The sequence below is a fragment of the Oryctolagus cuniculus genome, chromosome 8 (assembly GCF_964237555.1).
Source record: "Oryctolagus cuniculus chromosome 8, mOryCun1.1, whole genome shotgun sequence".
In the NCBI taxonomy this organism is placed as follows: Eukaryota; Metazoa; Chordata; class Mammalia; order Lagomorpha; family Leporidae; genus Oryctolagus; species Oryctolagus cuniculus.
Genome location: NC_091439.1, coordinates 108820780 through 108843956, shown reverse-complemented (window position 1 = coordinate 108843956; position 23177 = coordinate 108820780). Strand labels below are relative to the sequence as shown.

The following is a 23177-nucleotide window of genomic DNA, read 5'->3' as shown; positions in this document are numbered from 1 at the left end:
TACTGTTCTTGTTGGAGAGGTTATCATTGATGCACACAGTAATCTAACAGTCTCTTGTTCCATGATTTGATTTTTTCAAAGAGAAGTCTTCATAGTGAAGGGATGTTCTCATTCTGAGTCTGTTCTGATACTTGCCAGTTCTTAGGAGTTGCAGTGGTACCAGCTGCACTATCTTTCTTCCAGAGAACCTACTGGGGGAACAGAAGAATTCATAAACAACTTAGCTTTTTTTTTTTTATTACTTCTGAGCACCTTTTTTTCTTTAAAAAAGTTCATTTTATTTATTTGAAAGACAGAGAGAGAGGGAGAACCTTCCATCCACTGGTTCACTCCCCAAATGGATGCAATGACCAGGGCTGGGCCAGGCCGAAACCAAGGGCCAGGAACTCCATCTGGGTTTCCTACGTGCGTGTCAGGGGCCCGGGGACTTGGGCCATCTTATGCTACTTTCCTAGGCACATTAGCAGTGAGCTGGATTAGAGGTGGAGCCCACTGCACCACAACGCCAGTCCTCTTGATATCCCAGGAGCATGGAAAACCACTTCAAGCCATTGTAATCAAACTCCATTAAATCATCAGTATTCTTTCCATTATCTTTAAAAACCGGAATAACCTGCTACAGGCCATAGGTGAACAAATGATAAAGAAACATCATCTTGGGAAATATCTAATACAGGCTTTTTGTTGTAGACATGAGTCTCCATATTTATTAGTGATATCACACCTGCCAAATATTAGCTCTCTCACCCGTTTTGATGGCCATTGTTTTAAAGCCACAGGAAGGACACTGCCTAGACGCACTCACGTAGCACAGCTGACCACACTGGTGCTGTGAGAGGGCAGTGCCAACAGTTCGCTCTCAGCAGCCTCCCTAAGTCACTGGTTCCCTCCGGGCAGAGCAGAGAGGCCCCCGTTGCCGGTCAGCAGCTCTGACAGCAGTTTCATTGCCAAGCACACACAGTGCTCATTTAGAACTTGCACAGATATCAAGTGGATCCAATCTCCTCTGTTCCCAAGGCTTGATTGATGATTTCATTTCGATCTTCTCCAGTGTGAGGATGTGATTTCATGAGGGTCATTTTAATTCTGAGATGGAACTGAAGTGTTACTTTTTTTTTTTTTTAGCTAATTGCGAAACCTGGAAATGCATTTGACTCACTTTTGAGCCTTAGACACCAAGAAATGACCCACTCCAAGCATCCTGCGTTCTTGAACTTCACTGGACCAACTCTGGATTCATGAACTGCACTTCAGTTAAGCTTGCCTGGATTGGAAGTGATTGGGGTTGGTGTTAATGGCTCCAGACAGTCCCCAGATCCTGGGTCTCCCCAAGTGGAAGGCTCTTAAACACACAGAGAGCTAATCCTGTCATACATTATGTTAAAACGAAATCAGTAGAATGTCTACATCCAAATACCTTTTTGTACAAGAGTAACTCAGAAGTGAACTTTTAAAGTGTAAAAGTTCATTTTATGAATGAACTTTCTGCACATTTAAGTACTGAATCTCACTTTCTTTGGCAGCAATAACCTAAACATTATTTACTATCTTTCCTCAATCTCTTGGAGAATTTTCAAGTTACTAGATATAAATCACTACTCTTTTCAAAACACCCTTCACATGTTTTTTTTTTTTTTTTCAAGTAGGTGCCTTCAAAAAACATTTTCTTTTATGATATCAAAAGTTTAGGCGAACCTTCCTATTTTGTTTTCAAGTTTGAATGTTTTTCATGGATGCATGATTCCCAAGCCGCACCTAACCAAGCAAAGTTGGGGTCTCAAAGATTTAAGGGAGTCATTCAAAGTTTAAGAGAGTCATTGTCCTTCTGAAAAAAAAAATCCTTAATAAAGGGTGATGTGTGGATAAATGCTTCTGCTTCCCCTTTAAGAAAACAGTTCTAGGAGATACTTTATGGCTCCTCAAAACATCCCAGCTGCACCAAGCCTCAGGCACCCACAAAGACAATCATCTTGATAACAGGACTCTTTTTCTCCCTCCTGTTTCCTGGCTCATCTCGTGGGAGGCCCAAGAGTAGTCCTGCCTGTCACCTGTTTTTTGGGAGTCTTGAAGATCACTCTCTCAGGCTTGATGGTTTGCAAGGACCCAGAGAACTCAGAAAAGCTGTTATGCTTCGCATGATTACTGCTTGTTACGGAGAAGGGGATACCGACCTCCCCGGAGGAATCAAGCACAGGTTCAAGGTGTCCTTTCAAGGGCTGCATTAAATTCTCAGAGCAACACTGCACGACGCCCGCAGCGGAGTGCTGTCAATCAGGGACGCTTACCAGAGCCTGGCTGTGCAGGGTCATTACTGCGAATCACTCAGGTAGGCATGACTTCCCTTGATTCTCAGCCGCCAGCTTCCAGGGGTCAAACTGATGCAGATGGCACTGGAGCCCAGGCCGACAGAAAGACGCTCATCAGGCTGCATGTTCCAAGGGCCAGTGCTCCTCTTCCAGGAGCCAGTCAAGGCCAGGCCCAGGAAGGCAGGATTTCTCTGGAACGTCGGGGTTCCAGCACCCCAGACGCCTGCTGAGTTAACCTTTACTACACACTGCACTGGGCTTGTCACCCTGACCAGAACATAAGATCCCCACAGAAAAGGATCATGTCTGTGTAACAGCAATGAAGGCATCTTCCCGTCCCTGTCCATACTGGCCGGTCAGGGCCAGGCCGGGCTGCTGGAGTCGTGAATTACCTGTGATGAGCAGATTATAATGTCTGCAGGGAAATTTCAGGAGAGGACTTGAAATGGCAGACCTCACATGTCGCTCCCCGTCTTCGTGGGGGAACGACACAGGACCCTGCGCTGTTCTTTCGTCTGCTCGGCCCTCCCCGGGTTTGCTGCTGGTTCTTCCCGGGTTGGCTACTATCCCTTCCACCTCCGTGGAAGGGCGGTTCCCCCTGGCCGCATTCCCCACTTCCGCAGGGGAGCGGCACACCGCCAGCCGGTTCTCTCGGGGGCTGCACGGGTTCCCTTAGATGTTCCCCATAGATGTTCCCGGTGCATGCCGTCTCTCTCCTCCTTTATAGTCCTTCTCCGCCAATCCCAACTCGGCTGCCCACACGCCGAGTACGCTGCTCTCCTCCAATCAGGAGCAAGTCCTACAGTCTATCAGTTGAACTGGAGGCAGCTGTGCGGAAGCTGTTCACTTCTCTCCCAACGCCACATTGTGAGAGAGCAGATGCATAGAATAAGTCTTAATTCGAGTAACTTAGTCTAGTCCGGATTGCTCCCCACAGATCCCCCTTTCTTTTTATTTTTTGGCGTTGATACGCGCCTGTCTTCGGTGTCCCGCGGCACACACTCTGCTCTACTTGCTAGCGTTGCCACAGGCTCTTACAAGTCCTATCAATCAGGAAAACCGAATCCGGGTCCTCTCTTCGCCATTGTGAGGAGGTTTTTAGGCGCTGATGCGTGCCTGTGTTCGGTGCCCTGCAGCGCATGCTCTGGTCGAGCCTGCAGGGGCTTACAAGCTCTATCAGGCAAACCGAATCCAAGCCTTCTCATTGCCCTATTGTGGGGGAGACTTATTAGTGTTGGTTCGTGCCTATCTTCGGTGACCTGCAGCTCATACTCTGGTCGAGCTTTGCTGGCACTTACCGCCTTAAATCAGGCAGACCGAATCCAAACCTTCTAATTGTTGCATTGTGGGGAAGCTTTACTGATGTTAATTCGTGCCTGTCTTCGGTGACCTGCGGCTAGCCGCCCAGGTGCTCATAGCCTCACTAATCGGGCAGACCGAATTCAAGCCTTCTAATTGGCATGTTGAGGGGAGGCCTTATTTTTCTCTATTTCTCTATCTCCGGGCATTTCTATTTCTCCCATTTTACTTCTGTCTGCCAACATTCCTATTTCTCTTTTACTTCTAAACTTCTGTTTCTCTTATCCCCGCAGCTTTCCGGCACCTCGCCCCGCCGGCGGGTTCCCGGCTCTGCGCCGCTTCAGCCCGCGCGCCTCTCTCATCTGCGCAGCTTCCCGGCTTTGCGCGGCTTCCAGGCTTCGCGCGCTCCGCGGTCTCCACGCTTAACCCTTTCGCGTCTGAACCACGGCCTACGCCAGCCCCGTTCCCTATCTATTCACGCCCCGTGCTCTCTCTGCACGCGGCGGCTTCCGCGAGTAACACAGCGTAGCTTGCGTCTCCACCACTAGCATTCAATCCAAGTTCCCCGGGCTAGCCTGGCGAATTCAACCCAGCGTACGTCTCCGCCCCACGATTTGGCTTCCCGTCCTTTGCTCCCCGGGCTAATCAGACGGATCCCAATCTGGCTTACGTCTCAGCTTCTAGTTTCAACTTTTCGCCCCCTATTCCCGGGCTAACTTGAGAATCCCAAAGTGGCTTTCGTGTCCGCCTTGGCCTGCCCCCCGCGGCTTCAATTTCCCTAACAGTTTTCTCTACCCGGTATGTTTCCCCAAACTTTCCTCCAACGATATTCCTCCCTCATTTCTCCTGGCCTCTCCCCACAGTCCGCGTCCGAGTCTGTTTGTTCTAGCTTTCACTTTCGCTTTCGACCTTAGAGATTTCTCCCAGCTTCCCCCCGTAGTCTGCATCCGAATCTATGCCTAGGCTTTCAATAGCTTCCTCCGGCACCCTTTTCGTCCGGCTTTTCCCTAGGCTGTTTGCTAGTCTCTCTCTCCGATATTTTCCCTAGTTCTTCCCGTTTCTTCCCTCCTAAGTTTGCTATCCGTCCTAGGTTTCCTATCCGGGCTAGGTTTCCTATCCGAGCTAGGTTTCCTAATCCGAGTCATTTCTTCCCTCCTAAGTTTCATATTCGTCCTAAGTTTCCTATCCGAGTCACGGCACCATTATGTCGCTCCCCGTCTTCGTGGGGGAACGACACAGGACCCTGCGCTGTTCTTTCGTCTGCTCGGCCCTCCCCGGGTTTGCTGCTGGTTCTTCCCGGGTTGGCTACTATCCCTTCCACCTCCGTGGAAGGGCGGTTCCCCCTGGCCGCATTCCCCACTTCCGCAGGGGAGCGGCACACCGCCAGCCGGTTCTCTCGGGGGCTGCACGGGTTCCCTTAGATGTTCCCCATAGATGTTCCCGGTGCATGCCGTCTCTCTCCTCCTTTATAGTCCTTCTCCGCCAATCCCAACTCGGCTGCCCACACGCCGAGTACGCTGCTCTCCTCCAATCAGGAGCAAGTCCTACAGTCTATCAGTTGAACTGGAGGCAGCTGTGCGGAAGCTGTTCACTTCTCTCCCAACGCCACATTGTGAGAGAGCAGATGCATAGAATAAGTCTTAATTCGAGTAACTTAGTCTAGTCCGGATTGCTCCCCACACTCACACCCAGCCAGAGAGAAAGCATGCAGCCGCCAGGGCCAGCTGGGCTTCACTGGGGGAAGCCTCCAGCCGCTGATGCCCTGGCTCTCCCAGATGGACCAGCCTGGGACCAGAGCCGGAGGATCTGCGTGACCGTCACTGACTGGACTCGCTGCTTTTCCAGCCTCCACCTGTAGCTACCCCTGCCCTCTGAAAACACTTTCTGCTGGCTTGTTGGGAGGGAAGGAGCACATTGCCATACAGAGATCAATCTTTCCCCAAGACTTCCGGCTTCTTGAAATAACCTCTCCTCCTGCCAACTCCTGTCTCGGGTGAGTCAGCCATCCAAGTGGTGAGCAGAAAGGGTCTGATTACTTTGTCTGGTAAAATTTATAGTTTCTCCCCAAGTAAATTCTAACCTGTTTGTCACATTGCTAGAGTCAGGGCAAACCAAAAAGTCTTAATTTTTAAAATCTAGTTCTTGGCCCAAGAGGCTGATTCTGCGTTCTACGCTGAAAACAACCCTGGAACTGCTCTACAAGGATGATTCAACACCCGCCTTGAGGGTACGCAGTTGTCACCGATGGCCCTGGAGAGCTCCAGGGTTCCACTCTTGACGACCCCCTGCTGCACGTCTGATCAAGGTCAAGGGTGCAGTTATTTTACTAGGTCACAGTGCCCAGAGGAATTTCACTGTCAAGTGCAGAGGGGTTCACACAGAGAGCTCCGGCTTTTCCCATCTCTTTCAGCCTCTTACTTTCGGAATCTCTTCCAAATCAGCTGAACCATAACCTCTGGCAGTGGGGACCCAGACTGCAGGTGACTATGGTGTTCAGCCAGAGTGAAGAACCACACACACAGAGGGCCCAGGAAGGCAGGTGCAGAAGCAGCCCACGGCCTAGCTAACCTAGTTACAGCCTAGGTAGGCCCCATTCAAGGTGTGACCCATGGACTAATAGCATTGCCTCTACCAGGAGCTTGCTAGCAATGCAGAATGTCAAGCCCTACCCAGACGCACAGACTGAGAATCTGCATTTTACCAAGATTTTTAGGTAACTCACTTAAGGCACTGAAACTTTGGAAGCAGCGACTGAGGCAACAGGACTCCTTGTTGGGGTTGAAGACCAAACCTCCCGCTGAAAAGACAGTATTCCTTAGCGGGAAACATTTCTCTCTTGTGGATGTTTGGTGAGGCCTGAGTCAGGGTCTTGCCTCTGGCATTTCATTCAGTTGATTATCTTAGCTCTGATTACAGTTCTTTGCAGGGGAAAAGGAGGTGCAGAGATGTCGGAATTTATTCCATCAATGATATCCATTTATGTAATAAGACCTATTAACAAATTTTTATTAAGTTCAAAGAGGCCTGCTTTCTTACAAAGTAGTGATGATAATATTTCAACAAATTGACTAAAAGTCTTTTTAGTTTTGTAACTTTTTTAACATTTAATTTTACTTATCTGAAAGGCACAGAGACAGAGGGAGGTCTCCCATCTGCTGATTTACTCCCCAGATACCTGCGATAGTTGGGGCTGGGTGTGGCCCAGCCAGGTTCATGCCGGGAGCAAGGAACTCAATCTGGGTCTCCCATGGGGTGCCAGTGACCCAAGTACTGGAGCCATCCCTGCTGACTCCCAGGGTGTGCCTTAGCGGGAAGCTGGGATCAGGAGTAGAGCTGGGACTTGAACGCCGGCGCTCCCACATGGGATGTGGGCGTTCCGAGCAGCTTCTTAGCTGCCAGGCCCAACACCTGCCTCTGCTGCAACTCTTGATGAAACACAGGGACACAGGAGTCAGCAGTGCACACCCACGCTCCCTGCCCCTGAGCACCAGGGAACTCCACGGCAGCTGCATGGCAGGTCTGAGCTGAGCAGCCCTAATTCTGGACTGTTCTGCCAGCAGCAGCCTAGGAGAAGGACTTGTGATTTTTAAGATAATGGCTTATAAAACTCACCCCTGGGGCTGGTGCTGTGGTGCATCGGGGTAAGCTGCTGCTTGGGACATCTGCATCACACATCGGGGTGCCTGGTCCACGTCCAGGCTACTCTGCACTTCTGATTCAGCCGCCCACTGATGCTCCCTGGAGGCAAGGGATGATGGTCCAAGCTCTTGGGTTCCTGCCACCCACATAGGAGACCCAGATGCAGTCCCTGTCTCCTGGCTTCAGCTTGGCCCAGCGCTGGCTATTGTGCCTATCTGGGGGAGTGAACCAGCAGATGCAAGATCTCTCTCTAGCTGTCTTTCCTTCTTTCTCTGTCACTCCGCTTTTCAAATAAAGACAATAAATTAAAAAAAAAACTTCAGACCTTGATAATAGTGAATTTTTTTGAGCATTTAGTATGTGTTAAACCATGTTGTAGGAGTTCTATAAACACTAGGTCATTTAATTCTCACAACTGCTGGAGGTATTATATTCCCCTTCACACAGGCAGATAAGCTACATCAACAGGAAAGGCAGGATTCAGACTGGGCACGCTGACACCTCCCACATGGGGCAGCAAGTTGAAGCATCCTAAACTCCATCAATAAGCAAACAATTCCCTACCGTACCAAAGAAAGTCTCCATTAGCCTGAAGAGTCTTCCTTCAGTACGTATTCTCTCTCCCCAGTGCGTTGCTTTTCCAACTCAACCGTGCATAGGAGTCTTTCAGGGGACTTCTTAAAATGCAGATTCTGACACAGAAGGTCTTGTGGCTGCAAGTTCCCACAGGATGCTGTTGGTACAGAAGACATGCTTGAGGCAGCAAAGCCACAGGATGCACAAGTATTTTAAATGTAGAAACTCAGAGGCTCACCGCTTGGTAAGAAGATTGTATGACAAGTATTTCATTCCTCGGGGCCTGGGATGCTGACCCCACCTGGCTGTTTCTGGACTTAGAAATGCTTCTCCATTGAGCCAAATGGGGTCGGATGACTTCTGAAGTTTGGCAGTAAGAATCTGAAACCTTTTCCTTGCCATTTTGGTGTCGCTGGCCTCTTTAGCAAGGGGCATTCTAAGCAGGCTTTTGATGTCATTGATGATAACAGTGCTGGCATTTCTTTGGTTGATACCTAACCTGCTTGATGTTTCAACTTATCCTTAAAACAATGAAAATATCAATCAAAAGGGTCGTAAAAAAGAGTGATTCAATTTCCAGGATGTGGACACAAGTGAATTCTGTCTCATTTCACTCCATTATAAGGCAAGTAAACAATAAACATGTCTAATGTATGTACCTATTGATATCTATATATGTGATTTGAAAAGACGTGGATGTTTGGATTTTACAAGCAGGCTGGATGAAGCATGAAGACTAAAATACTATGTACAAACTTAAAAATAGCTCACACCTGTCCTTTTCAAGTTTAAAACTTAGGTGACTGTCAAGTATATTTTTATAATATGACTTATTATTAAAAAAATAAAGTGAGGGGCCAGCACTGTGGCGCAGCAGGTTAAAGCCCCAGCCTGAAGCATTGGCATCCCATATGGGCACAGGTTCTAGTCCCAGCTGCTCCTCTTCTGATCCAGCCTCTGCTATGGCCTGGGAAAACAGTGGAAGATGGCCGAGTCCTTGGACCCCTATACCTTTGTGGAGACAGAGAAGAAGCTCCTGGCTCCTGACTTCGGATCTGTTCAGCTCCAGATGTTGTGGCCACTGGGGGAGTCAACCAGTGGATGCAAGACCTCTCTCTCTCTTTCTCTACCTCTCTCTGTAATTCTGTCTTTCAAATAAATATAAATAAATCTTTTTTAAAAAAGAAAATGAAGAGGTTTTAGACCAGCATGTCTGAAGAAACCTAAAGTTCACAGAAAGTAGAATTGAAAGATGTTTACTTTTGTCCAAAAAATTTGAAATTCATGCATACAAGGAGTCTTCAAAAAGTTCCTGAAAAATGTGAAAATGCTCTGCTTGGATTTCAAAATTTTTTGGTACCAAGATGAACTTATCTTTTAATTCAATTTCTCCATGAACTTCTTGAGGTTCCTTCATGCAATATGATGCCAACAGTATGGGTACAATAATATGACTACACATAACACAGAAAAGAAAGTGACAAGGATGTGTACTGATATTATCAATGGTTATATACAGAAGGTTTGATACTGGGCTGTTTTGTCTACACTGAACATGCAACCATGGGAAAAGTCAATTTAATTTTAAAGAGAAGGATGTATCCTATAATCCTTTATTTGAGTAAGTAAAAATGTACCTATATTTTGGTTAATCAGTTTGAATTAGTTAGCATTTGGTAAATCAGTAGTAGGATGCTGTTGCTTTTTATCCTCAGTAAACTCATTTGTTGTCAGGTTACAGATTTAACAATTGTCTTCAGAGTAGACTCTTGGCACCTGAAAATGAATTTCAAAATCCCAGTAGTTAGTTTTGTACTGTAGTATTTTTTTTTCTGAAGCTTAAAAATGTCTTAGATTGGCAGCTGGTATCTGTTAAACCAACCATAAATGTACAAACCAGTTGACGGAGGGGAATATATCAATTTAGACACAAATTAATACTTGATTCACTTCTTTACTAATAGGCCTGGACACAGATGGTTTTCATGGGGCCGGCGCCATGGCTCACTTGGTTAATCCTTCGCCGGAGGCACTGGCATCCCATATGGGTGTCAAGTTCTAGTCCCAGTTGCTCCTCTTCTAGTCTAGCTCTCAGCTGTGGCCCAGGAGGGCAGTGGAGGATGGCCCAGGCACTTGGGCCCCTGCACCTGCGTGGGAGACCAGGAAGAAGTGCCTGGCTCCTGGCTTTGGATGGGTGCAGCACCGGCCGTGGCGCCCATTTGGGGAGTGAACCAATGGAAGGAAGACCTTTCTCTCTGTCTCTGTCTCTCTCTCTCTCTCACTGTAACTACCTGCCAAATTAAAAAAAAAAAAAAGAAAATGGTTTTCATGATGGAAATTTCCTTACATGTGAGAGGAAGGACTTTTTTTAAGTTTTATTTTATTTATTTGAGAGGCAAAGTTACAGACAGAGGGAGAGACAGAGAGAGGTCTTCCATCTGCTGATTCACTTCCCAAATGGCTGCAACAGCAGGGGCTGGGCCAGGCAGAAGCCAGGAGCCTGGAACTCCATCCAGGTCTCCCATATGAGTGCAGGGCCCCAAGCACGTGGGCCATCTTCTGCTGCTTCCCAGGCACATTAGCAGGGAGCTGGGTCTTGAACTGACACTCATATGGGATGCTGGCATTGTAAGCAGTGGCTTAATTCACTGTGCTACAATGCCCACCCAGAGAGTAAGGATTTTGAAGCCACGATAAAATACAGTAAAGATTTTTAACACGCACACAAAAATAGGCACTGACTCTCATGCAGCCTTGGCTGCTCAACGCCTCATCCTCACTCTTCAGCACTTCCACAAAAGGACAGCTCTCCACGGTCTGGTCCAGCTCCAGCACTGCTCTGTGTGGATTCCGATTCCCGGAGTGCGGAAGAGAAGTAAGGCTCTGTGATACTGAGTTCCAGCAGCCTTTCCTCCAGTGGTGACTCACGGTGCCTCCTCAGGGCAGGCCACTGGAGTGGTGCTATTCTGTTGAGTCTCAGGATAGGCCACTGAATTCGTTCATAGGAGAGCTTCTAAAAGCAGAGGGGGCGCATTTGATGACAGCAATAGCGTTTACTGAACACCTGCTATGTGCCTGGCATTGTTCAAGAAGCTCACACTTCTCTGTGAGATAGCTACATAAAATATTGTTATAAAACAGTATCTACTTGTATACTAAGCTGATCTTCTGTATATTAAGATAATCGAAAATGAAGCTTGATGTGAATGGAAGGGGAGAGGGAGTGGGAAAGGGGAGGGTTGTGGGTGGGAGGGACGGTATGGGGGGGAAGCCATTGTAATCCATAAATCGTACTTTGGAAATTTATATTCATTAAATAAATGTTAAAAAAAAGAAAGAAAGAAAATAAAAATTACAGATGGGAAAAAAAAAAAACAGTATCTACTAACACAAAATAATGCTGCCTCCATTATCTAGAGGAGGAATCTAAAGGACAGTAGATCTAGTCATATGAGACTGGTCCCAAGGATAAAATCCAATACAAATGGGTACCAGGATTATGTTTGCATTACAGATGAGGTGGTAACTGCAAGGACAAGATGACTGTTCCCATGAATTCCTTATGCACACTCTAAATCAAGGTTTTTATTTCGAAGGTTTACTCAAAACAAAGCAAGCACCCACTGCAGATGGAGAGCACAGCCTTTGGCCATGGATATGAGCTGAATAAAAATGAAGACATTAAAGACCACGTTAGTAAAGGGAGTTGGTGGGAAGGAACCGGAAGTGTGTACCCGAAAAGGAAAAAAATGTGCTAAGAACCCAAACAGATTGCCCTGACTGCACTTATTGTCTGAAGATCTCCTTTGTGTTTTTGTAAGGGAGTTTTATGGAGGACAAACCAATACAGGGATAAAATATAAATGGCTGGAATCTCTGATAGTAGCTCATGGGGAATACTGTTATGTTGTTGTTGTTTTTAATTTTCTCCAGCAGTGTTTTTACTGCTATCTTAGTAAGCAAAATGCAGGTTTTAAAAATACTTTCCAGGCCGGCGCCGCGGCTCACTAGGCTAATCCTCCGCCTAGCGGCGCCGGCACACCGGGTTCTAGTCCCGGTCGGGGCGCCGGATTCTGTCCCGGTTGCCCCTCTTCCAGGCCAGCCCTCTGCTGTGGCCCGGGAGTGCAGTGGAGGATGGCCCAAGTGCTTGGGCCCTGCACCCCATGGGAGACCAGGAAAAGCACCTGGCTCCTGGCTCCTGCCATCGGATCGGTGCGGTGCGCCGGCCGCAGCGCGCCGGCCGCGGCGGCCATTGGAGGGTGAACCAACGGCAAAGGAAGACCTTTCTCTCTGTCTCTCTCTCTCACTGTCCACTCTGCCTGTCAAAAAAAAAAAAAAAAATACTTTCCAGCACGGGGCCATCTGATATACCGCACTCCGGGCAAGCCACAGCAGTGTGGGCAGCACAACTAGGTCGGGCGAGGAGCAGAGAACAGACCTGATGGAGAACAGTCAGCATCCAGGCAAAAGGCAGATGCATTAAAAATAAAAACATTCCAAGGGTCTGGCCCCCAGTCAGGAGGAAGGCATTTACCTGAGTGGCATTAACCTCTCCTGGTAAAGAAGGCTGGGACGGGAAGGGTGGTCTAAGCAGACATAGAGAGCTGGGGGTCCTGACGACTGTAGTGGGCGGGGCCCATCAGCTAACATCGTCCAGGGGGGAAGACGCTAACCCCAAGGAATTCAAACGCGCTCACTCAGGGGCTGGCCCCTGCTCCAGGCTGGAAGTGACACAGCTTCCTGGGCAGGGCCTGGGCCCTTTCTTCTCCAGAGCTCTAGACCCTCTGACCTGTGCCAAGTGGGTGCTCAGGGCACTAAAGAGTGTGATGCTCATATCTCCACTTGTTACAAATAGATTACAAAATATTTCTTGGATTTTTACCAACTAAACTGGAAAGCAGCTACTTGGCACCAGAACTGGGCTCCCGGAGCAGGGGCTCTCGGTCCTGTCCCTGAGATCACTCCCTCTCTTTTCAGAGAGAGGAAGGACTGCATGATGGAAGACTAAGCCACAGCCGGGTCTTTTCCTCAGTGACGTTCTTCAGTCCCACTATGGTGGGTATTGCTCATGTCAGGGCCTGGGAACTGTCCCTCAGAGAGCCTCCCCTTTCCTCTTGCAACATAAATTCCAACCAAAGTCCCACTGCCCTGTGGATGCTCAACAACTGAATGAAAGAACTAACCAATGACCAGACGTTGCACTACGTAAGAAACACCATGCCAGGGACAAGTGATTAGCTTAGTGGTTATGACGCTGTTTAAGATACCACGCCCCACACTGGAGTCCTGGGATCAATGCCCAGCTCCAGCTACCCGCCAGTGCAAACCCTGGGAGGCTGTGGTGATGCCCTAAGTGACTGGACTCCTGCCACCCACATGGAAGACCTGGATTGCATTCCTGGCTTCTAGTTTCAGCCTGGCCCAGTCTCGGCCATCGCAGGCCTCTCGGGGAGTAAACCAGAGGAGGGGAGCTCACTCTCTCCATTTCTCTGCATCTCAAATAAATAAATAAACAATGGGGAAAAAAAGACCATGCTATATAGGCATACTACAAGTAATAGTTTTGTCATTTTCGCCAGTATAAAACATTAGCAACTGTTATTTCTTTTTTTAAAAGATTTATTTTATTTATTTCAAAGATAGAGTTAGAGAGAGAAGTAGAGACACAGAGAGAGGTCTTCCATCTGCTGGTTCACTCCCCAGATAGCTGCAATGGCCGGAGCTGCGCCAATCCAAACCCAGGAGCCAGGAGCTTCTTCCAGGTCTCGCATGCAGGTGCGGGGGCCCAAGGACTTGGGCCATCTTCTACTGCTCTCCCAGGCCATAGCAGAGAGCTGGATTGGAAGAGGAGTAGCCGGGACCAGAACCAGCACCCATATGGGATGCAGCGCTTCAGGCCAGGGCGTTAACCCGCTGCGCCATAGCGCCAGCCCCAGCAACTGTTATTTCTGTTATGGAGTCTTCATAAGCCAGATGTGTCCTTCAGTTTCATGAATTTCTAATTGTTTTATTTGGTCATTTTTATTCAAGGCTCAAAATACTCTCCTTGATACTTGTTGTTTTTATCAAAGTGACCCAAATGCAAGCTGAGAGCAGCATAAAACTGAAACCTCAAAAGCGGCAGCAACGAGACAAGGTGTTGTTCTCATGAACTGGAAGACGGGGTCAGGGGAACGTGCTTGTGTGTGTATTGTGAGCGGTCTACTGAAGATTTTGAGATACTTCCGGATGGGACCGGCGCCGCAGCTCACTTGGCTAATCCTTTGCCTGCGGCGCCAGCACACCGGGTTCTAGTCCTGGTTGGGGCGCCAGATTCTGTCCTGGTTGCTCCTCTTCCAGGCCAGCTCTCTGCTGTGGCCAGGGAGTGCAGTGGAGGATGGCCCAAATGCTTGGGCCCTGCACCCCATGGGAGACCAGGAGAAGCACCTGGCTCCTGCCTTCAGATCAGCTCAGTGCGCCGGCCGAAGCGGCCATTTGGAGGATGAACCAACGGAAAAAGAAGACCTTTCTCTCTCTCTCTCCCTCTCTCTCTCACTGTCTAACTCTGCCTGTCAAAAAAATAAAATAAAAAGATACTTCCGTGATAAGTATAAAAACACAACCAATCAAAAAGATAGGGTACGTGCCGATGAGATTTCACAAATAAGACCAATGTAAGCAAATAATGAAGGATAGAATTAAAGGGAGAGAATGATCCTGCGGGGGAAACAGGACACACAGCAGACTCATAGAATGGCAAACGCCCAAAACAGCACTCCTGCCTCAGAATCAACCCTTGGGACATTCGGATCTGGCTAAAAGGTCCATGAGAGTCTCACAGGCATGGAAAGACATGACACGGTGGCAAAAAACAATCTAAATGAAAGATCCTGGTGAACAAGACCCCAGCAGAAGGAACAGGCCATCAAGGAGAGAGGCGCCTTTCTCTGAAGGGAGGAAGGAACCTCCACTGTGATACGGCCTTGACTAAACAAGTTCAGAGTCGGTGAACTCAAGGGGCTTCCATAGCCTAGACAGCTCATATCAAGAGTCTCGGGTGATTGCTGACATCATAAATAAAAGTGCCAATTGTTAAATCAACAACGGGAGTCACTGGGTACATGCTCCCCACGTAGGATCTCTGTCCTTAATGTGTTCTACTATGAAACTTAAAAACAACACTACTAGTCGAACAATACCCTATACCTTGTGCGGTTGTGTGAGTGCAGCCTGTTGAAATCCTTGCTTAGTATATACTAAGTTGATCTTCAGTATATGAAGGTAATTGAAAATGAAACTCGATAAAGGGCGGGATGGGAGAGGGAGTGGGAGAGGGGAGGGCCACTGGAGGGAGGGAGGTTGGGGGGGCCACAACAATACACAAGTTGCACTTTGTAAATTCACATTTATTAAATTAAAAAAAACTATATAACAAACAAAAAAAAAGAACTTAATACTTTACCCTTTTAGTATTTTTTATGTTCTACTTAAAACTATTGGTTGAAATCTAATTAATACACAATTACTCTCAGGTGTTTAATTCTATAACTAGTACTCAAATAGTATTTTACACTTTGTGTTTCTGCGTGGGTGCAAACTGTTGAAATCTTTACTTAATATATGCTAAATTGATCTTCTGTATATAAAGATAATTGAAAATTAATCTTGATGTGAATGGAAGGGGAGAGGGAGTGGGAGAGGGGAGTGTTGTGGGTGGGAGGGAAGTTACGGGGGGGAAGCTATTGTAATCCATAAGCTGTACTTTGGAAATTTATGTTCATTAAATAAAATAAAATATGTAAAAAAAAGATACTTCCGGATGGCTACTGCTGCCTGTTCTGCTTTATCTAAATCAACTCAACTCCCTTCATCATTTTTCATACCGCATTGTGACAATCTGGTGCATCCTTTATGTTCCAGAATGAACGTAGTCCTTGTTTTGATACAAGCCCATTTCTTAGGTTGAAATATAGAGACACAAAGAAAAATAGTTACAATAGTAGGTTAAACGTGAAGCAAACGGCAAAGCACAAGGGGACAGGGGACAGGGGACGGGTCAGAGCTGGGATGAGCAGAGGAAGGAGGATTCCCAGTCAGAGGGCAGAGCCGGAGGGAAGGCAGCGAGGAGGACTAGGACCTGCAGACCAAGAACAGGGAGCACTGGCATGCCAGTGTCTCAAGCAGTGGCTTAACTCTCCTCCAACACTAACTCCTCAAATTTGATTTCTGAGCAACCGGAAATATCCAGGTCTCCTACAAATCAGATGTTAGCAGCTCACTAAGAAAGCAACAGGACCCATGGCAACCGGATTGGGGGAGAAGAGGCTGGCTTTTGGCCCTTAATATCATCCAGCCATCTCCTATAGCCACTCCACATTCAAAATACATGTGTACAGTGTTTGATCTGATCAAATCATATTTCCTTAAGCTCAGAAGGTGTGAACAAAAGTGCTGTTTTATTAAGCACTGCTATTTTTCTTCGTCTTTCCGCATGCCATCATGGTAGAAATAGCATGGTTGGGAAGCGGACAAATCTCCAATCCCAAGTGCACTGCTTTGGCTATATACCTTTCCTTTTATTCTGAACTGCCATTGAAGAGCACAAAATGTGATACATGAGCTACTGAGTCCCAATCTAACCCGGCCACTGCTGGCACTGTCAGCCTCTCCTGGCCATGCGCAAACCCCGGCAAGGATTAGCAGTGGCGTGAGAGTCAGGAAGCCTACCAGGGCACAGGTCTGGGCTGTCCCATCCTGGACTGTCGCCCGCGTGCCCAGAACAAGCGTGGCCCATAGTAGGTGCTCAGCAAGCAAGTGGGCTCAGGCAGGCTGTGCTGGGCTCTGCCTGTGCTAAGACCCCGGGGCACTCTCTAGAGGGGCGATGAGAAGCCATGAAGTGTTTGCAGTGGGTGACGCCCTGTAGGCCCTGGGTTTCAGACACATCCTCTAAAGCATTGTGGGAGGCTGGACGGAGGAGCAGCGAGCCAGGGTCAGGAACTATGGAGCGCAGCTGCGGCCTACTCAGGCAGGAGGCAGAGAGGTACCCATTCTCACTGTTCAGACAGAGGCAAGGGCAGCAGGCCAGGCCTCAGGTTCACTCCCTTCTTAGGACCAGCATCTAAGGAGGTACAGGCTGTGACCTGCCCACTGCCCATGTTTTGCGACTGTTCAGTGCTTTGGACCAGTTCAGAAAGTATGATAAAGAAGAGTCGTGGTCAGCGCCGCGGCTCAATAGGCTAATCCTCCGCCTGCGGCGTCGGCACCCCAGGTTCTAGTCCCAGTTGCTCCTCTTCCAGGCCAGCTCTCTGCTGTGGCCCGGGAGTGCAGTGGAGGATGGCCCAAGTGCTTGGGCCCTGTACCCGCATGGGAGACCAGGAGAGGCACCTGGCTCCTGGCTTCAGATCAGCATGGTGCGCCAGCCGTAGCGCGCCGGCCACAGCGGCCATTGAGGGGTGAACCAACGGAAAAGGAAGACCTATCTCTCTGTCTCTCTCTCTCACTGTCCACTCTGCCTGTCAAAAAAAAAAAGGAAGAGAATCGAGAGTCGCTGGGTATAATCTGACGCGGCCCCATGGAATGAAAAAGCAAGATAAACTAATAGCACTTAAAGGCTTGCTTTGGAAGTTAGCAGTTTGAGCCTTTCAAAAGCACAGAAGGCCACAGCTCCCAGGGGCTCACAGAGCCATGTCACTCGGACCCGTCCCCCGGCTCCTTTTTGTGCTTGCCACAGGAGCCAGAGCACATCATCCTAGACATGCTGGGGACACCACAGGGCTGGAAGTAGGGTGGCAGGGGGAGGTGACAAGTGGTGACAGGAGGCGGCCCTGGACCTGGCAGACGCACACAGGGGGGTCCTGCCCACAGGGCTGCCTGCACATTCTCTAACTTCTCCCTCGCCACCAGACCTTTACAGTCAGTCAAGCAGAAATTCTATCAATTAGCAAATCCTTTGGTGGACAAATATCCTGTTAGAGAATTCACACAGTGCAGGCATTGTTAAAGTCGCGTCAGCCATTCTCGGGCCAGGGAAGGGCAGGCATCTGGGCTCAGACCCTCGGGCACAGGCTGACGACTTCTTGGAGCTCGTTTAGAAATCCTAGGAGCTTTTCCGGCCGGCGCCGCGGCTCACTAGGCTAATCCTCCGCCTAGCGGCGCCGGCACACCGGGTTCTAGTCCCGGTCGGGGCGCCGGATTCTGTCCCGGTTGCCCCTCTTCCAGGCCAGCCCTCTGCTGTGGCCAGGGAGTGCAGTGGAGGATGGCCCAGGTGCTTGGGCCCTGCACCCCATGGGAGACCAGGAAAAGCACCTGGCTCCTGGCTCCTGCCACCAGATCAGCGCGGTGCGCCGGCCGCAGCGCGCTGGCCGCGGCGGCCATTGGAGGGTGAACCAACGGCAAAGGAAGACCTTTCTCTCTGTCTCTCTCTCTCACTGTCCACTCTGCCTGTCAAAAAAAAAAATAAATAAATAAATAAAAAAAAAAAAAAAAAAAGAAATCCTAGGAGCTTTTCCTCTTCTGCTCTAAGTGGTGCTGACAGGACAGCTTGTGCCTGGTTTCCACCCCGAAGAACCTGGGACTAATGCAGGCAGGCAGTGAGTTCCGGACGCCAGCGAGTCTCCCAGGAAGGGCACTCAGGGGCTCTGATGAGCGGGATGTGTGAAGGCCATGCCTACACCAGGTCATACACAAGAACCCCCTCGGGTGGAAGATGGCACATAATTGCAGTGGCCATCGGTGCACAGGCACGTTTTAGGCAATCTTTGCAAGCCCGTGTCTGATTCCGGCTCTACTGCTAAACACACTGTGTGGCTTCAGACGTATCGCTGAACTCTGGGCCCGTTTCCTTTTGTGTAAAATGAGGGCAACATTTGCCCTGCCTGCTGCTCCAGGGTTCGGGGACGTCCAAGTGAAATGTTCTACCTGAAATTTCTTTGACTCACATAAAGCACTTGGAGAGTATAAATTACTACTGGTAATGCTTTGGCTCATCACCATTATCAATTTGGATGATTACTGCTGCATGTGTTACCTAACAAGGACAAACTTTGCAAGGAACAGGTCATCAGTAACATTCCCTTGCTGAGACATTAGTTCTAATAAAGCAGGCTGGAACGCAGAGCCAGACTGATTTTGAGCCTAAGAAATGGGCATTTTACTGTAATTGCTGAGAGGGCACCGATGCTGAGCTGTGGCAACATTCCAGCAGGCTGCACTCTTTCGCTAGAATTCCGGGACCAAGCTAATTTCTTTGGAGCTAGCTAATTGGTTAAGGACACGAGTTCACTCCTGCAGATCACTGGGTACCAATTAGTGCTAATTTTTGGCTAGAGTGGAAAATCTGCTGAAACTAACCTTAGGATATTTGATGGAATAAATGTAAAGTGATGACGCTAGGGACCAGGAATTTTAGAAAACAAGCATTTGGTATCCACCTTAGATTGGAGGGCCCAGGAAATTTCACTGTAGGCTGAGCCAACTGGGGGAGCCAGACAGTGAAGGCAGGCAGCTGGGGACTCGGGCATCTCTATATTTCTGATGAAGATGATGAAGAAACAGGCTTTTAAAAAAATTTTTAAATTTATTTGAAAGGCAAATTGAGAGAGAGAGAGACAGAGAGAGAGAGAATCAAGATCTTCCACTTGCTACTTTACTCCCAAAACGGCAGCAATGGCCAGGGCTGGGCCAGGCCAAAGCCTGTAACTGGGAACTTCTCCCAGGTCTCCCACGTGGGTGCGGAGGCCCAAGCACTTGGGTCATCTTCCGCTGCCTTCCTAGCACATTAGCAGGGAGCCAGATCAGAAGTGGAGCAGCCAGGACTCAAACCAGTGCCCGTATAAGATGCCAGTGTGGGGCCAGCGCTGTGGCATAGTGGGTAAAGCTGCCGTCTGCAGTGCCAGCATCCCATATGGGCACCAGTTTGAGTCCCAGCTGGTCTACTTCTGATCCAGCTCTCTGCTATGGCCTGGGAAGGCAGTAGAAGATGGGCCAAGTGCTTGGGCTCCTGCACCCACATGGGAGACTCAGAAGAAGCTCCTAGCTCCTGGTTTCAGATCGGCACAGCTCCGGCTGTTGTGGACATTTGGGGAGTGAACCAGTGGATGGAAGACCTCTCTCTCTGTCTCTACCTCTCTCTGCAACTCTGTCTTTCAAATAAAGAAAATAAATCTTAAAAAAAAAATAAGATGCCAGTGTGGCAGGTGGTGGCTTCAGGTGTTACGCCACCGTGCTGGCCCGGAGACACAGGCTGACCCCTTCAGGCCAGCATGCCTCCCCCTGGACTCACTGCAGGCCTCCTGTGGCCCAACTTTCCTGTATAACTTGCAGTTTGGGGACAGCAGGCGAGAGCAGGAGTTGGAAGACCTCTCTCTCTGTTCTTCCCCATCTGGAACTCAGACTCTCAAATGAATAAATATTGTTTAAAAAGTCTCCCCTACTAATCTGTGATGCCATGAGGGCAGGGATGGTGTTTCTACTGACAAGGTCCCGGAGCCTCGCACAGGGCCTGGCACATAGTGAGGGCTCAACATGGATCTACTGAAGGGAGGAGGGGAGGAAAGAGGATGGGAGGGGTCCCTGGAAATAGAAAGGTTCCAGGAGAACATATGAAGGACTGTCTTAGAGAGGAATGGTGGAAATAATGTTATTGGCACGGGGGACAGGGGATACAGCACCGAAGCAGTCCCTGTACTTCTGTATAAGAAACCTTCCAGTTCTGAGAACTGGCGATTAAACGAAACAAATCCATTTCCCACCATAAAATAGAAAAAAAAGGCAAGAAAAAAATTAAGAATGCACAGCATTGCGAATGGGTTTCCATCCCTAACTGCAGTCATGGTCACATATAACTTCACCAAGTAAGTATGATTGACTCAAATATTGGAGTCATTTATTTTTTCATGAGTCATAGCTATAATTTATGGAATGGGAAAGAGAGAATTAAATTACTCTTTTGAGGAAAGTAACTTGGAGAATTAAAACATGAACCAGCCCAGCACTCCAGAGCAGTTCTTCTTAGTGACCGTTCAGTACACAATTAGGTAAAGCCCAATGGAGTTTTTTTCCACTGAGTCCTTCCAAAGGGTACACAGATGGAAGGACAAAGATGAGAAAAATTCTGGTTCCGTTTTTCCAAGTTGCTGTCAGCAGTACAGGATGCCGCTTAGAATCAACCACTTCACCTTAACTTCAGTGTCCTAAAACCTGTGGACTTGTGATGAAAGAACAAAGTCTGATTGTAGCCCTCTGTAAGGAAAGTGGATGATAAACAGAAGGACCATGTGAAAAGAAGTCAGAGCTGATTCTGTGCTAAGAAGGCAAAGTGAACAATTTGCCGATACTTAATCTCTCTGTGTAATCTGCAATTGTATTATTTTCTCACTGGTCTACTCAGTTGTTGGTGGAACTCGTCCACTGTCATTGGACATTTTGCTGCTGTCACATACCTGGAATGGGCTGCCTAGAGACGGTTCCTGCTCAAGTTGTTCCCAAGACTCTCACGTCTGGGCAGGCCCTCGGGCCTTTGCTGGGTTTGTTAACCAGCCTTGGCAGTCAAGTCAATCCTAGCTCAATTCTCAGTTTCCAGTAGAACCACGGTGTCATCAGTACACTGTAGTATCACACCTGAGACCTGCACCAAGGCCATCCCTTCCAAGCCAGGACAGTGAGGTGGGTACAGACAACCAGGTGGTAGCATAGGAGGTAGAAACTGGGTCCCTTCTCAGGGGGAAGTGAACGGGGGTTGGCTCTTTTCCAAGACTGAGACAGACAAGGGAGGAGGAACTGGCGAGGTCCATCGCTGAGTGCCAGTTTCCCTTTGCCTGCAGTACTTTTGCATTGTTGAAACCATGACCCGACTGCTGGGCTACAGACAGCACAGCTGTGTTAGCCTCACTGTCAGAAGTCTGCAGACGCCACAGCGGCTACCACTCAGAGAAGTCTGCAGACGCCACAGAGGCTACCACACAGAGAACCTGTCGGCAATCACTGGCTCTCCAAATTCTAACACGTCATTAATTAGATGGATAATCTCTTCGGTCACTTGTGTTTTATGACATTTTAGATTACCCACCAGTGTGGGTGCAGGCAGTTCTAGTGGTTCCACTCAGCCTAAGCAGACCTGGCCCTAAGGCAGACTCCAATGCCTTCCGTTTTCCAGTGTTAGGTGGTGGGAGCAGTCCTCGATTGACATCACATCAATCATGCATGCAGACCAGTTCACTTAAAGTCTGTTCAAACACTCTGGTTTTCATCCAAACGTTCAACTTAATTCCATCAACCCCTGCATCTCCAATGTCCTCCCAATCTAACTCTGCCCCAGTGAAGACCTGGTCCTGGAAGAGTCTCTGCCCCAGATCACTGGATCCACACTTGTGCATACGGCCTCAGACCAACTTTTGCCTCAATTAATCTCTGTGAGCATCATGCAGTTCCTGTCACTCCCCCATTCGTGGAGGAACGACACTAGACCCTGCACTGTTCTTTTGTCTGCTCGTCTCTTCCTGGGTTTGCTGCTGGTCCTTCCCGGGTTGGCTGCCGACCCCTCCACCTCCGTGGAGGGGCGGGCCCCCTGCCACTTTCCCCGCTTCCGCGGAGGAGCGGCACACCGCCACCGGCTCTCTCGGGGGCTGCTCAGGTGTTCCTTCAGATGTTCCTGGTGCATGTTGTCTCTCTCCTCCTTTATAGTCCTCTTCCACCAATCCCAACTCTGCTACCCACATGCCGAGTACGCTGCTCTCCTCCAATCAGGAGCAGGATCAGCTCCTGCAGCTTATCAGTCAAGCTGCGTAGAAGTTTACTCCACCCCAGCGCCATATTGTGGGAGAGCAGATGCATAGAATAAGTCTTAATTCCAGTAACTTAGTCTAGTCTCAGTTGCTCCCCACAAGTTCCTGGTATTGTTTCTCACTGCCCCTTAGTTTTTCTCTTCTTCTTTTTTAAAGTTTATTTACGCGTTTAAAGTCAGAGAGAGAGAGGGAACCTTCCATCCACAGGTTCACTCCCCAGATGGCCATGATGGCCAGGGCCAGGCCAAGCCGAGAAGGGGGCCCCATTGCTCCCGGCCACCTTTGGTTACACAGCATCAATGCTTTTGTCTCAGCGCCATCAAGTCCACTCCTTCATCTCATTTTGCAATAACCACCTACAGATTCCCATCGTGCTGGAACCAGTTCCTCTCACCCTCAGCTCTCCAGGTTTTCTTTATTTCTTTTTTTGACAGGCAGAGCGGACAGTGAGAGAGAGAGAGACAGAGAGAAAGGTCTTCCTTTGCCGTTGGTTCACCCTCCAATGCGGCCGGCACACCGCGCTGATCTGATGGCAGGAGCCAGGTGCGTCTCCTGGTCTCCCATGGGGTGCAGGGCCCAAGCACTTGGGCCATCCTCC

The 23177-nt window shown here is 48.8% G+C and overlaps 1 protein-coding gene across 2 annotated transcripts in view; it reads right to left on the bottom strand.

The window, feature by feature from the left end:
• The window catches only part of NMU (neuromedin U), a 75915-nt gene that overhangs the window by 45364 nt on the left and 7374 nt on the right, over nucleotides 1-23177 (bottom strand). For both annotated transcript variants that reach the window (XM_070048107.1, XM_070048108.1), the window contains 2 exons: nucleotides 8059-9596; nucleotides 4-7977 (listed from right to left, as the gene is read on the bottom strand). The gene's annotated coding sequence lies outside the window, so the exon portion shown is untranslated. The remainder of the gene's footprint in view (nucleotides 1-3; nucleotides 7978-8058; nucleotides 9597-23177) is intronic.